At 37.0% G+C, this 12,735-nt stretch overlaps 1 protein-coding gene across 3 annotated transcripts in view; it reads right to left on the reverse strand.

Moving 5' to 3' along the window:
• Nucleotides 1–6,076: 6,076 nt before the first annotated feature.
• LOC122793475 (myosin VIIA and Rab interacting protein) overlaps nt 6,077–12,735 on the reverse strand; it is a 2,819,605-nt gene continuing 2,812,946 nt past the window's right edge. For all 3 annotated transcript variants that reach the window (XM_044061523.1, XM_044061522.1, XM_044061521.1), the window contains one exon: nt 6,077–6,909. The gene's annotated coding sequence lies outside the window, so the exon portion shown is untranslated. The remainder of the gene's footprint in view (nt 6,910–12,735) is intronic.

Raw genomic sequence — 12,735 nt, forward strand, 5'->3', positions numbered from 1 at the left:
CTTAGACTCATCTCTACTGCAATCTTGCAGACACAAGTGCCATCAAGAAGAAAGACCTTTCAATCTTCTGATAATTTACCTATTACCTATTATACCTATCTACCTGTCTATCTATCTATCTATGTATGTATCTGTCTATCTGTCTGTCTATCCATCTGTCTATGGAGACGTGTGTTACTTTGCTGGTTTATAATGGGGAAATGAAGCACCCAGTCAGATAGTGAGGGTTTGTACCAGATGGGGAGGCATGACTTGAAGTGGTAGGCCTAGAAACATTTTTCTGGGGTTGATGGATCATTTTCCTTTAAAAAACAGAGAACCATTTGTGCTTTGGGAGTAAATAATGTGCTATTATTATTTTGCCACTGGGGGAGTGGGCACCTCCAGTATCCAGTTTTGATTTCTGTTGGGTGAGAGTGACAACGTGTAGTGGTTATTTGGGAGTTATATTTATGAATGGAACCTCCTCTCGCCAGCTTATACAGGCAGCTGTAACCCTATTTGGACTTGGGCCAGCCGCAGCATAGTCAGCACATTATCCTATGTAGTTGCCAAAATAAATTATACTTTAAATAAGAGTTTACAGGGATAAAATAGAACATGTTGCAAACTTCTGGACTACTAAATGTGGCATGAAGCATACTGCATATGTCAACTTTTAACTTAGAAAGCATAACTGACAGGCTGAGAGCTATTTTCTACTACTTCAAGTTGCACTTTGACAGTGGTTACAACATCTATTTGGCAAGCTTTAACTAAAGAGTTCAGAAATGTAAAAAAAAAAAGTTTTGCTTTAAGACTATAAATATGAGTAACATTATTGCTTAAAGATATTGTACTTTAACAGCACCTGTTTTTGACAGCCTTTTACCCCTGTTGCCTACCTACTAGTAGACATTCACTTGTTCAATCAGCCATTTCATTCCTTCATGATGTGAGAGCCAAACAAAATGAGTCTTCATTCAAGTAACCATCAGGGGTAGCTGACAGTTATTTGTTTTGTAATTCTCCCATCCCTAACATACCTACATTCCTGCAAGGCATTGGGGAGTGTCATGCAATGCACTGACTCTGGAGATCTTGCCTCACTTCTGGAAGGGGTACTGCCTCAAAGCAATCATGCCCCTCCCCCCACAGCCAGAACAGTGGTCTCACTGGCCTCCATCAGGGAGAACATATTGTCCAGTGTGCCTCCAATTACCCACAAATCCCATCATCTTCATGGGAAAGGAGAATGGGACACAGCCCTCCACTCCTCAACCTCCGTTCTTCCTGACCCCTCAAGTGCTGGGGCTGCTAGACAAAGCCCAGTCATCATGGTCAGGGGTCCATCTCTGCACCATGCAGCCAGGTTTAACAGCACCTATTTATTTATTATTAGGCTTCACAAAACTAAATCAATTTATACTGATAATCTGATCTCAGATTTCTTGACCAGTGTTGATAACACTACAGATTTTTTCCCATATTGTCTATGGTTTCTAGTATTTAACAGCAGGGCATATTTTCTAGTTGATGTGATTCACTACAAGGCAATTTACTTAGCAATTATTATTTCCTTAATACTCAAATATTGAGCTAATGAAAATACTAAAATTAGTAATCAGCAAATATTTACAGAAAGTAAACTGTGTTTAAATAGTTAACAGCACATTGATTATATAAGTGAGCTACTCTGTTAATAAAGTAAATGTGTTTTACTCTGAATATAAAGTGAGAGTTATGACCCACACTGTTCCTTCCCTTTCCTGGGATTTGTAAATGTTACCACTAGTGTACACTTTATGTACTGAAGAACATCCCTACCACATTGCTCATGCTGTGTACATAGTCAAAAAGGCTACACTAAGTGTACACAGTGGTAACTTTTATAAATCCCAAGTGATTAGTGTAAATAAAAATTTTAAACTACTTCACTTATCTGCATATGTAAGCATTACATCAGGGAAAAGAAAGAGAAACACAACACTGCTAATCAGAGCACACCAACAAGTCTACATTTACCAGGATCTCTGAGAATGCATATCGTGATATCACCTTGTACAACGTGAAAATATGACATATATATATACATATATATACACACACACACACATGCACACAAACATTTGGCACTTGGAAAAAGTTTGCAAATTTTTTAAAGTTGATATTCTGTGTAATACATTTCATACCAAGTATTCAAAAAGGGCTTGTGCCATTGAAAAATGCTAACTAACTATAATGAGGCAGTGCTTTTTATGTCGGTCTTAGCGGACTATAATGGGACTACATATACATCTGAAATGAATATTAAGTGCCAGAATATTTATTTGAAATGCATACATAGAGCCAGTAGGAGCATCTAGGGCAGAATTAAAATAAAATCTCACAATAGCTAACACTATGTAACAGCACTAACCCTTTATGTGTACCCTGGAAAATATATTATTAATGTCACATCAATGTTTCCTGAAAATGCAGTGGAAAGGGAGCAGCAAATGCAGTATTTTTCATTGTTTTATTAGGGCATTTACTGTTCTGATCCATAAGAATTTTTAAGCAAATTTCATGTTATATAGTATGCATTTTATTTGCCTAATTCCTTAACTAAAATGAAATAACTTTTCATAATGTGATGTACATGACTAAACTGAACCAATATTCAGGTCTTGAATATTAAAATGGAAATTTTAATCTTTACTGAAAATCTTACAAAACATTAATGGATACCAGTATTGAAGTTTTAGGGAAAAAAAAAACATGTTTTACTAAACGGAGTACTGTGAATATAAACACATAATCACCATAACGTACTTTGTCACATGCCTAATTTTGCAAGGTAATTAATCAATAATTATTTTCGCAAATTATCTTTTACTTTTTAACACGCATGCCTTCTTCCATATTTTATCAGGTTAATTAATAAAGTATGATACAAATCGAATTTTCAGCTAAAATGCATATAGTTTTTTCCAGTTAGGCCTCGAGATTAAACTTTAAAAAAAAGATGTGCTTATAGTTCATCCCGGTCTCTGTTAGGCTGTTCATCAGTTGCCACTGCCATACAGAACCCATTCAGAAGTATAGGTGGGTTCTATTTACAAATATAAATATTTGGGTATTCACTAGTAGCACCAGTTACCTGACAGCAACTAACCTGTGAAGCTGGTCATTCAGGCCACTCTAAAAAGGCCATATTATAGTCTTTGTTCATCTGATGAGCAGAGGTGAAAAGCAAATGACAATTTAAATAAATATGGAGACGAGAGGAAGGAAAGTAGTCAGGGACCGAGGAATATTACTGTTTTCAAAGAACCGTAAAGCCAAACCATTATGGTAAGAAAAATACAGCATATATTTGTTAAATTATTGTTCTGAAAAAAGTTACATGCTTGAGTTGGTTTATAAATGTGAAGGGCTTTCAAAAATCACAAACCCACCAGTACACCTGAACCTGTATGCTACAAATGGGCTGTAACACTGTGTAAAGTGCAGTTATAATGAATGATGCTGTCTGTGGAGAAAAATACTTCTGAAGCAAACAGCAGAAGCTGAAACAGTGTGATAATGTGAATAGTCTATACTTCTGACTTGATACAGTAGTAATATTATTATTGAATATATGGTATAATTCAATAATATTTCATACTGTAATAATATTATTGAGTTACACTATACATTCAGTTATGCACTCACTCAGAAACCTCTTTATGAAGTTCAGTGTTATGCCAGAACTGGAACCTATTCCCACACTAAACACAATGCAGTGAAACTATGCCTAGACAATCCTAGATAATAAGTGAGTCCATTACAGGACATACAGAGACACACGCGCACACTCCCACTCATGGATTTCTTGCCAGGAGCAGGGTGATAAAGCACTATGGTATCTGAGACCTATGCCAGATAGAAGTTATTACAATGAAGACAGAATTCTTAGTAGAAAATGATTAGTAAGGAATACAAGCCACTCAGATGAGGGCTTGTAAAGAGCAACCACCTTCTTAGGGACTGGTAAAGCACACACAATTCGGGAAGGATGACACGTGGCTCCTCAGATATCTTTCACAAATATACAGCAAGGTGTTTTTTAGAACAGGGAATTGAGTAGAAGGTCAACCCACACTGTAGAACATAATGTTTAGGATACCACTCCCAAAAAATGGCCATTTAGGGATCTGGGCAGGAGAAGGTTCATTGACCTTGTCTGCCTTAGAGACAACGGCCTCCACTTAGAAAAAAGACTGGTGTGGGCCTGAGTTATCATTAACTAAGGATGAGTTTAGTACTTGTGGAAAGAAGAAAACCATTTCTGCAATGTGCTTACCTCCAGATGTATACTCTGAGCTTTAGTCCTTCTAGTGGTGTCCAGCCTACAGCTGGAGCTGAGTCTGCTACACATTTTCCACCTGAGGAGCTGTAAAGTGCAAACATCTTTTCAAGCTGAGAGTCAGAGTAACAGATTTATTCTCAAACGTTACCAGACAAAGGGCAGAGATGAACCTCTGGCACTTGTATCACTGCCTGGTATCATGTTCCTCCTCAGTGAATTCTAGACTGATCTGATTACTGTATTGACACTTAGTGGGTTTCTAAGGCATAGTCTGCAGAAACTTTACTTCCAAAAGATGAGACTGTGATCTGAACTGCAGAACTGCTTTGCAAGCAGACAAAAGAAAAAAAATGGGCTTGAATGAGGGTTCTTATGTAGCTGGAAAGTGACAGCACAATCTGTATTTAAAGGCGCAACCATTAATGTGGAATTTTTCAAAAAAGAAAGGATGATCCCAGCCAGTGATCTATCAGGGGTCATCTTCAATGTTAAATAAGTGCATTATAGTGACACCAAGAACAGAACATTGGCAATAAAGGGGACTATGGCATTTAAGTGCAGTTCCAAAATTAGATGCAAACTTGTAGAAGAAAGTACCACCAATACAGACATTAAACAATAAGAATTTGTTTTTCTTATTTAAAAGGACCTCAAATTTTCAGTGGGTGGTATCCAGAGCATAGCAAGAAATGTCTGTTACCTATTATGTACTCAGTATCCATTTCCAGTTCTGATAACATCATGTGAAGCTTTTGTGCTGTACAAAGTGAAGCCCAGTTTGTCAGGTGTTAACAAGACAAGGACATACCCTGGGGCTTTTTTGGCACACATTTTATTCTTAAAAGAAGATGAGATTTTAAATGAAGAGAACTGTTAAAGCATAAAAGTAGCACAGCATATTTATGCAGGGGTCCAGATTCTTTAATGAAGGATAAGAGGCAATTTCCAGGGCTATCACTGATGGAGATCTCTATGCTGAAATAAGAGTAGCATTCAATACAATAATCACCAGAATCCACAAAGAGCAATCTTGAGGTAAGATGACATTATTTTTGATGGATACTTCTAAACAACCTTCAGAACATGCATGGAGTAAAATAAACGAGGAATATTATTCTTGCTAAAAGCATCATGGCTCTTCTGCAGTGAAAGGGGTGCATGCTGCATACTGTTGTGTGTGTGTGTGTGTGTGTGTGTGTGTGTGTGTGTGTGTGTGCGTCTCTTCATCCACACATCCATGTATTTTTTCTTGTGTGTTTGTATGTGCATGTGTGTGTGTGTGTGTGTGTGTGTGTGTGTGTGTGTGTGTGTGTGTGTTTGTCTGTTGCTAAATAACATTGTAGTGTACAGTATGTCAGTGGCTGTCTGTACTAGTTCTGTATGCTGCAGACATCCCTAGACAGCACTGCTGGTAGAAAACAGGAAGTGATTCCAGGTACACTCTACTTCCCTAGAGCATGACTGTTTCAATAGATTATTTTAAAGATCACGTTATAATATGAAACTCTCAAACACTCAATATTTTCAGTAGCTATATGTGAACGCCTCTTTGGATTCAAAACATGATTGCCCAATATGCTAATTTAACTATGGAAAAGCATTTTCTTGCATTGTTAGTCTAGAACTGCAGCACTTTCTAAGATCTTAAATTACCTTCTCATAGTTTAGCTACCCTGAAGCAATAGGAGGAAAGATCTGTTTTATTCTGAGTGATAGTGTTCAGGGTGTTCTAAATATTTATGAGGTATGTGCTAACAGGTTTTCAAGTGCTTCAAATAAAACATGGTCCATTATAACTGTACCATAAGTACATATTTCAGTTCTACTAGGAAACAAAGGTACACAGATACAAACATCAATACAGTTTGAAGATGGCAACTTCAAATATGAGGTTTCAACTAATAATAATAGGATGCCAAAATGGCTATAAGCATCCTGTTAAAGTGCATGTTAAAAATCGTTCCGTGTGCACTCATAAGCAATGTCATGAAGCTAATCACTGCCCAGCTGCATTAGTTACAGAAGAAACCAGTTTCTTATTGAGATGGATTTCACTTGAATTACACTTTCATAACAATCTGTTGTATTTCTGTAATACAAAAAAAAATTAATAAAAATGCATTTTAATTGCATTATGATTTAAATGCAGACTATGGGCAAGTGTACATTTCTTCTGTATACATATCACTTCTGATATTTTGGCTTTTCATGGTTAATCTCTTTTAACAGCATGCAGAAACATTCAAAATGACTTGGATGTACAGTACAAATGTTTCACCAGAAACATAACAGCATATAAAGAAAAGGAGAACATTCTTCCCTAGAGAACATTGCTTATGAATTCTTGAAGCCTGTCATTTAGATTTTAAGGCAATTTGCATCATCTAGTCTTTTCAAACTTGGCTTAGCAGACTCAGTGAGGTATCCTGGCAGAGCCCTATTTGAGACACGGTAAATATACAAGGGGTCCACTTCATTCTGGAACATTAAATGGCTGTTGAATAAAGGCACTCGTGTGCACCCTTAGGCAGTGCATTGGTTGGTGGCAGTGTAGATCTGCAATTCTAATACAATAGAGAGGATCCAATGAAGGGGTTCTGAAAAAAAAAAAGATACAAAAATTACCGAAAAATAAAAAAGTAAAACAGTTTAAGTTTTTTTTTTGCAATTTATGCCAGTGGTTGGTTATATTGGTTGCAAAAGTAAGGTTATTCAACTCCTACATAGTACATCTTGGTGTCTAAAGAAATATCGCATGGTACCATATTAGAGCATAAAACGCAAGCTAGAATTAAAATCTGAATGTTTTTATAATCCTTTTTTTTTTATTTTTTGATATAACAATACCACTCGAGTCCCTGTGCCTTCTACTGAACTGTTGAAAGTTAAGGATGATCTTGTACTAGTCTGCCTTCTCAGCCTAGGTTTACTGTTTGTAAAACGGAAAATTAATGATCTTGTTAACTTTTATGTGGAAGGACAGTTCCAGCATTCTAATCGATTTTCCCTTTCTAAACAACAAGTGTTGTAGTTATGCTATTGTATAAAGAAGTCTAGGAAAAGAAAGGCTGAAAAAAATTACAATTGAGGACAGGGAGTGTTCTTGTTGAGTGATACCTGATAATAGCTCTCAATGTCCTAGTGTAAGAAATCAGGACAAATGTTAAAATAATGGGGACAAGGCCCCAGATCTTACAAACTTAGTTGTTAGAATAAGGATCTGTGTTAGCACAGATTTTCTGAAGAATAGTTAGTCTGAAACTTAATTGTATGCCATTACTTAATGACTTACATCCTTAGTGATTTGCCAGAAAAACAGAAATTTTACAAGGAACAGATCAAAAATATGAGGCAAAAATCTGGGCATTCTGTGAAAATTTGGATAGTTAAGAGGTATGGTCATGATTCTGTACAGAACTCAAGAGAATATCAAAAAAATATATTACTGAACACAACAAACTAAAATTTACTTTCTGCACCCAGACACATTGGAAAATATAGGGTTTGGGGTGGGACAACTAAGCCCCTTTCCTAAACTGCTGTATTTACTACTGATTTAAAAAAAAAATGCAGTAAAATCAAAAACTATATTGAATATTACTTTCACCAATTCATGCAAAGCTTGCAAACAATTTACTGTGTGGTTTTCAGATGATTGTATATTATGATTAGGTAACTCATCCCAATCATTGAAATAAATCCTACACCCTTTTGAACTAATGTTCGAATTCTAGAATAAATTCTAAAGCTAATTTTCTAAACTTGCTTTGCTACAAATATAAATCAATATAAAAAGAATACAAGCTCTGGAACACTTGTTTTTTTTTGGTGGGAGACTCATCTGTAAATATTGTTAAAATGTTTAGCTTTTAAAATGCCATTGTTAGGTAATGTTGTGTACATAGTGATTCTTTCTGTGTCTTGTTTGAAATGCGTTTTTTGTTTTTCATATGACTGCTCTCATAAGCTTCTTTAAAAAATATTGATAAGTTATTTTCATGTTTGCATCAGCTTTACAATATTTTAAGTTGTCAGGTCTATTTTCCATCCAGAAACCTATGTGTTGTCATTTTTTCATGTAGGTGACTAGAGATCAGGAACAAAAATGTCATGTTTAGATTTGTAGCAAGTACACAAAATGATGGTTTGAGGTTGTTGCTGTTTATTTAAATGATGTGTCTCATATTAGCAGCACAAATACCTCCCTCATTAGGTGGATGGCTCACCAAGCATAATATTCTCTGGAGAAGAGCATGAAGAAGCCGACTGGGCATGACTTCAGTCCAGTGTAGATTTCCAAGTAGGATTTGTCTGGGAGTCACTAAAGTCCACTTCTGAAGAGGAAGGGGCTCTTCTGTTCTTTACTGCACATTTTCTGGCTGGTAACCTTCTTACTGTATCAGAAGATGGGCTATCAACTAACGGAAACATTTTGGGACAGAGGCTGCATTTTCTGACAATTTCACGGCTTTGTTAAAGTTTACCCAATGTTGTGAATGTTGAAGTGCGTACTGATGAAAGTGCTTAAGGGATGGTTAAAGACAGAGAATCCAATACTCCACTGACACGATGTACGATTTCCCCACCAGTCTTTCACAGTCCTGTGCAGGTATAAGCACAGTTTGTGGGACCAACATCATTGGAGAGGTGTGTGTCAGCAGTGATAGAAGAGGAAGAACTGTGTAACCAGCTTACATCATCCTTATTTCTTTACTGAGCCACAACATTGTCATATGGTGAAAATTTTGCAAGCTATAGGGAAGCAATCATCAGCCCAGGACACCGCTTACAAATTACATTTAATGACTTTGTAACAATCATATGACCTACCATGAGTGAATCAAGCAAATGGTGTCTGACATTACTTTAACCTGCTTATATTCTCAACACACACTGGCACGATAAGGTAATTGTACAGGATGTTGTTTGCACACTGATAAGGAAGGCTTCACAGATGTAGCAATATTGTTTTGGAGTTGTCCTCTTCCTAATTAGCATTGTTTCTGGTCAGGAGTTGGTTTTTATTTATATATTTTTTATAATGTTGTTATTTACTTATTTAAGCTGGTCAACTATTTCTAAAGTCTTCTTGCTTGAGATTTTTTTCTTTCCTTTATTAATAATAAAGTCCAACAAAATTAGATTTCTTACATGCCTCACCATGAATTCCCCTGAAAGGTTGACCCCCCCCCATGTGCAATGTTCTTCATGTTTGAAATAAATGAATATTTCAATTTCTTCTACAGAACTCGCATCATCATTTCTCCAGTTCTTTTGCTTCACGATGCTGCTCCACTGGCTCCACCTGAGAGCAGTCCTGCAAAAGTTAAGAGTCTCTTTCCACTCTGGGAATGAAAGATCTGGCCTCTGAGCACTTCTTCTCCTCACTGGCACCCGGGAGACTGAGAATGCAACTATGGCTTGGTTAACCACAGGCATAGTCAGGTATCCTTTCCCCATGCTTTTGCCAATGTCTCACAGTTCTAATGGAAAAACATTTTCTTTTACTTACAAAATGCATCTACAGAGATTCATATATTCAAATCACTGAGAGGTTCTCCTTTGTAAACTATAGCAAACTGCTTGCTACAGTCTAAACTCCATACATAGAGCATTAAGCCCTGACAACAAATGCAGTACTGGGCAGAGTTGGCCGTTTTCAGTAGAGGGCCAGGGAGAAAAGCTCCACATGGTACAAAGAAAAGAAAACAGAGAAGATAGTTGTACAGCAATAACATTTAATGTATACAGTAATAATTAAACAATGTTATATAGGCAATACAAAAACTTTCAAGTGACAGCATGTTTTTGCAATGGAGTAGTAACTTCATGTTTGAATGACGGTAACATACTCTGCCACACATTGTGCTGAAGAGTTCAGCCCCAGCTGCACATGCAGGATCCAAAGAGATTCAGTTCCAACTGCAAATGTGGCATCAGAAGCGATTCAGCCCCAGCAGCAAATGCCTAATCAGAAGAGATGCAGCCCAGCTGCAAACGTGGTATCCAAAGAGATTTAGTCCCAGCTGCAAACGCTCTATCAGCACTCTCTTCTGAATGTTACTACTGCATTACCACCAAACAGGCATCTGCAGATGGTGCCCCATGACACCTTCCCTCCAAGGGTGGCTGCCCTTTCACCCCATGCTAGCTCTGCCTCTGAACATGGATTATCATGTACTGTCCTGCTTGATTTGTCAGGTGAGTATTATGAAGTTTTTGCAAAGGTTAGGATGTACTTTTTAGATATTTTTACTTAAAGTTATATATGGCTAGGCATCTTACTGTCCCTGTGATCACTTGCATATTACTGTTCCTGTTTTCAATGTTCCTAATATACTTAATAAATAGAGCATTAAATTAATTAGATAACGTGACAAACAGATTAAAATACCGATATTTTTTAATACAAATACAAGGTGCCCAATGAAGAAGCCGTAGAGATAAAACATATAAAAGGCCTGTCACTAACTGGTACTTTAATGAAGAGAACTTCCCGGACTGACAGATGTTGACAGTGCAGTAGTTTTAGGAGTCCTATCTATGTCACTGGTACATCACATGGAATCATTTAAGGTGGGTGAACATGATAAATGTGTTATCCTTCACAGTAAGACGCTCCATCCATACTGATCACTAGTGATGCTGCCAAGTCAAAATACATTTAAAATTCTCACTAAAAAGGTGGATGCCTTTGAAGACTTATACAAAATAAGATACAATATTGAACAGCTGAGTTACCAGCTACAGTTATGATACATATATATGGTGGTTTCTTTATCTGGAGCACTTAAGAGTTTTAAAAACTATTATTTTTTTCTTTACTCTAGCATTCATGTATGAAATGGGGGTTGATGGGTACAAACAGGGTATTATAGCTGGGAGAGCCCTAGAGTGAACTATTTTCATGCACTCATCAATAAATGCTTTGGAAAAATTAATGCAGCTGATATCAGCAGTCTTTATAAAAATAGTGCAGTTTCTTCTTCTTCTTCTTTCGGCTTTTCCCGGTTAGGGGTCACCACAGCAGATCACCTGTCCGCTCATGATTGGCAGCGCAGTTTTACGGGGTCGAGTTGCTAGCCTGACGCCCAACCTTCCACTGAACGCACATGCACACACTCATGCCTAGGGCCAATTTAGAGTGCCCAATCCACCTACAGCATGTCTTTGGGATGTGGGAGGAAACCAGAGCACTGGGAGGAAACCCATGCGACCACGGGGAGGACATGCAGACTCCACACAGAAGGCACCCCAGCCAAGAATTGAACTGGAGAACTTCTTGCTGTGAGGCGGCAATGCTAGTTTATTTTATATAAATGCAGATAAGGCAGGTTCTTCTGAAGAATACAAAGTATTGTGGTTTTAATTAAAAATACACAACCAGCACCTTTGGTTCAGTATTATAATGCTGGAAAACAATCTTTGAAAGTAGTTCCCTCTATGAAATAAACAGAAGGAGAGGTTCTAGATAAAGATTAAAGAGGTATCGGGAAAGAGGGCATCCTCATCTTGTACCATTGGATAACAGCATAGGGTTAGTTTTGAGCTTATTTATCTGAATAGTGGTAGAAGCTTTCTGATATAGAACCTTAATTATCCTTAGTAATTCCTGAGGAAAACCATATAAAGGCAATATATTAAATAGGAAATGTAAATTAACTCTATCAAAAGCTTTGGTTATATCTGCCGTGAGGACATATCTGGGGCATTTGTCACTGTTAAGAAGTCTTATAATGGTATCTAAAAGGAGGGCGTTATCACTTGTTTGCCTGTTTATCATAAAGCACATTTGTTCTTGGGAAATGATAGAGGGGAGTACATTCTTAAGTCTATTTGCTACAACATGAGCCAGGATCTTAAGTTCAGTATTTATCAGGGCTATTCGTCTATAGTTTGCTGGATCTGTTGGGTCAGAATTCGGTTTTGGAATAAGCACTGTTTTGGAGTTATTTAAATAATTATCTGTTATTCCATGTTGTATTATAAAGTTGAAAACTTTTAATAATACTTTGGAAATAGGTTCCATGAATAGTTTACAAAATTCAGAGGTGTAGCCATCAGGCCCAGGGGATTTACCCAGTTTGAGTTTGTTTATTGCAGCTTTTATCTCATTTAGTTGCAGGGGTGTTTTTAGGAGGTTTTTTTGATCTTCTGTAAGTTGTGGAACTTTTATATTATGTATAAAATCACCAAACTTGTCTGTATATGGTGATAAGGGTATGTTGTATAGTTTCTTATATATGTCTTCAAAAGCATCTACAATATCCTGGTCCTTGTGCTTCACCAGTCCTTCATACACTATTTCTTTAATTCTCGGTGGGGCATTTTTTATGTTAATTAGTCTAGCTAGGCAGTTTGAAGGTGTTTGTGCCCTTTCTGAATATTGATATAGTGACCTTAATTCTAACGGAGATATTTTC

This window comes from Protopterus annectens, chromosome 2.part0 (assembly GCF_019279795.1).
Source record: "Protopterus annectens isolate FY-2018-M chromosome 2.part0, PAN1.0, whole genome shotgun sequence".
NCBI lineage: Eukaryota > Metazoa > Chordata > Ceratodontiformes > Protopteridae > Protopterus > Protopterus annectens.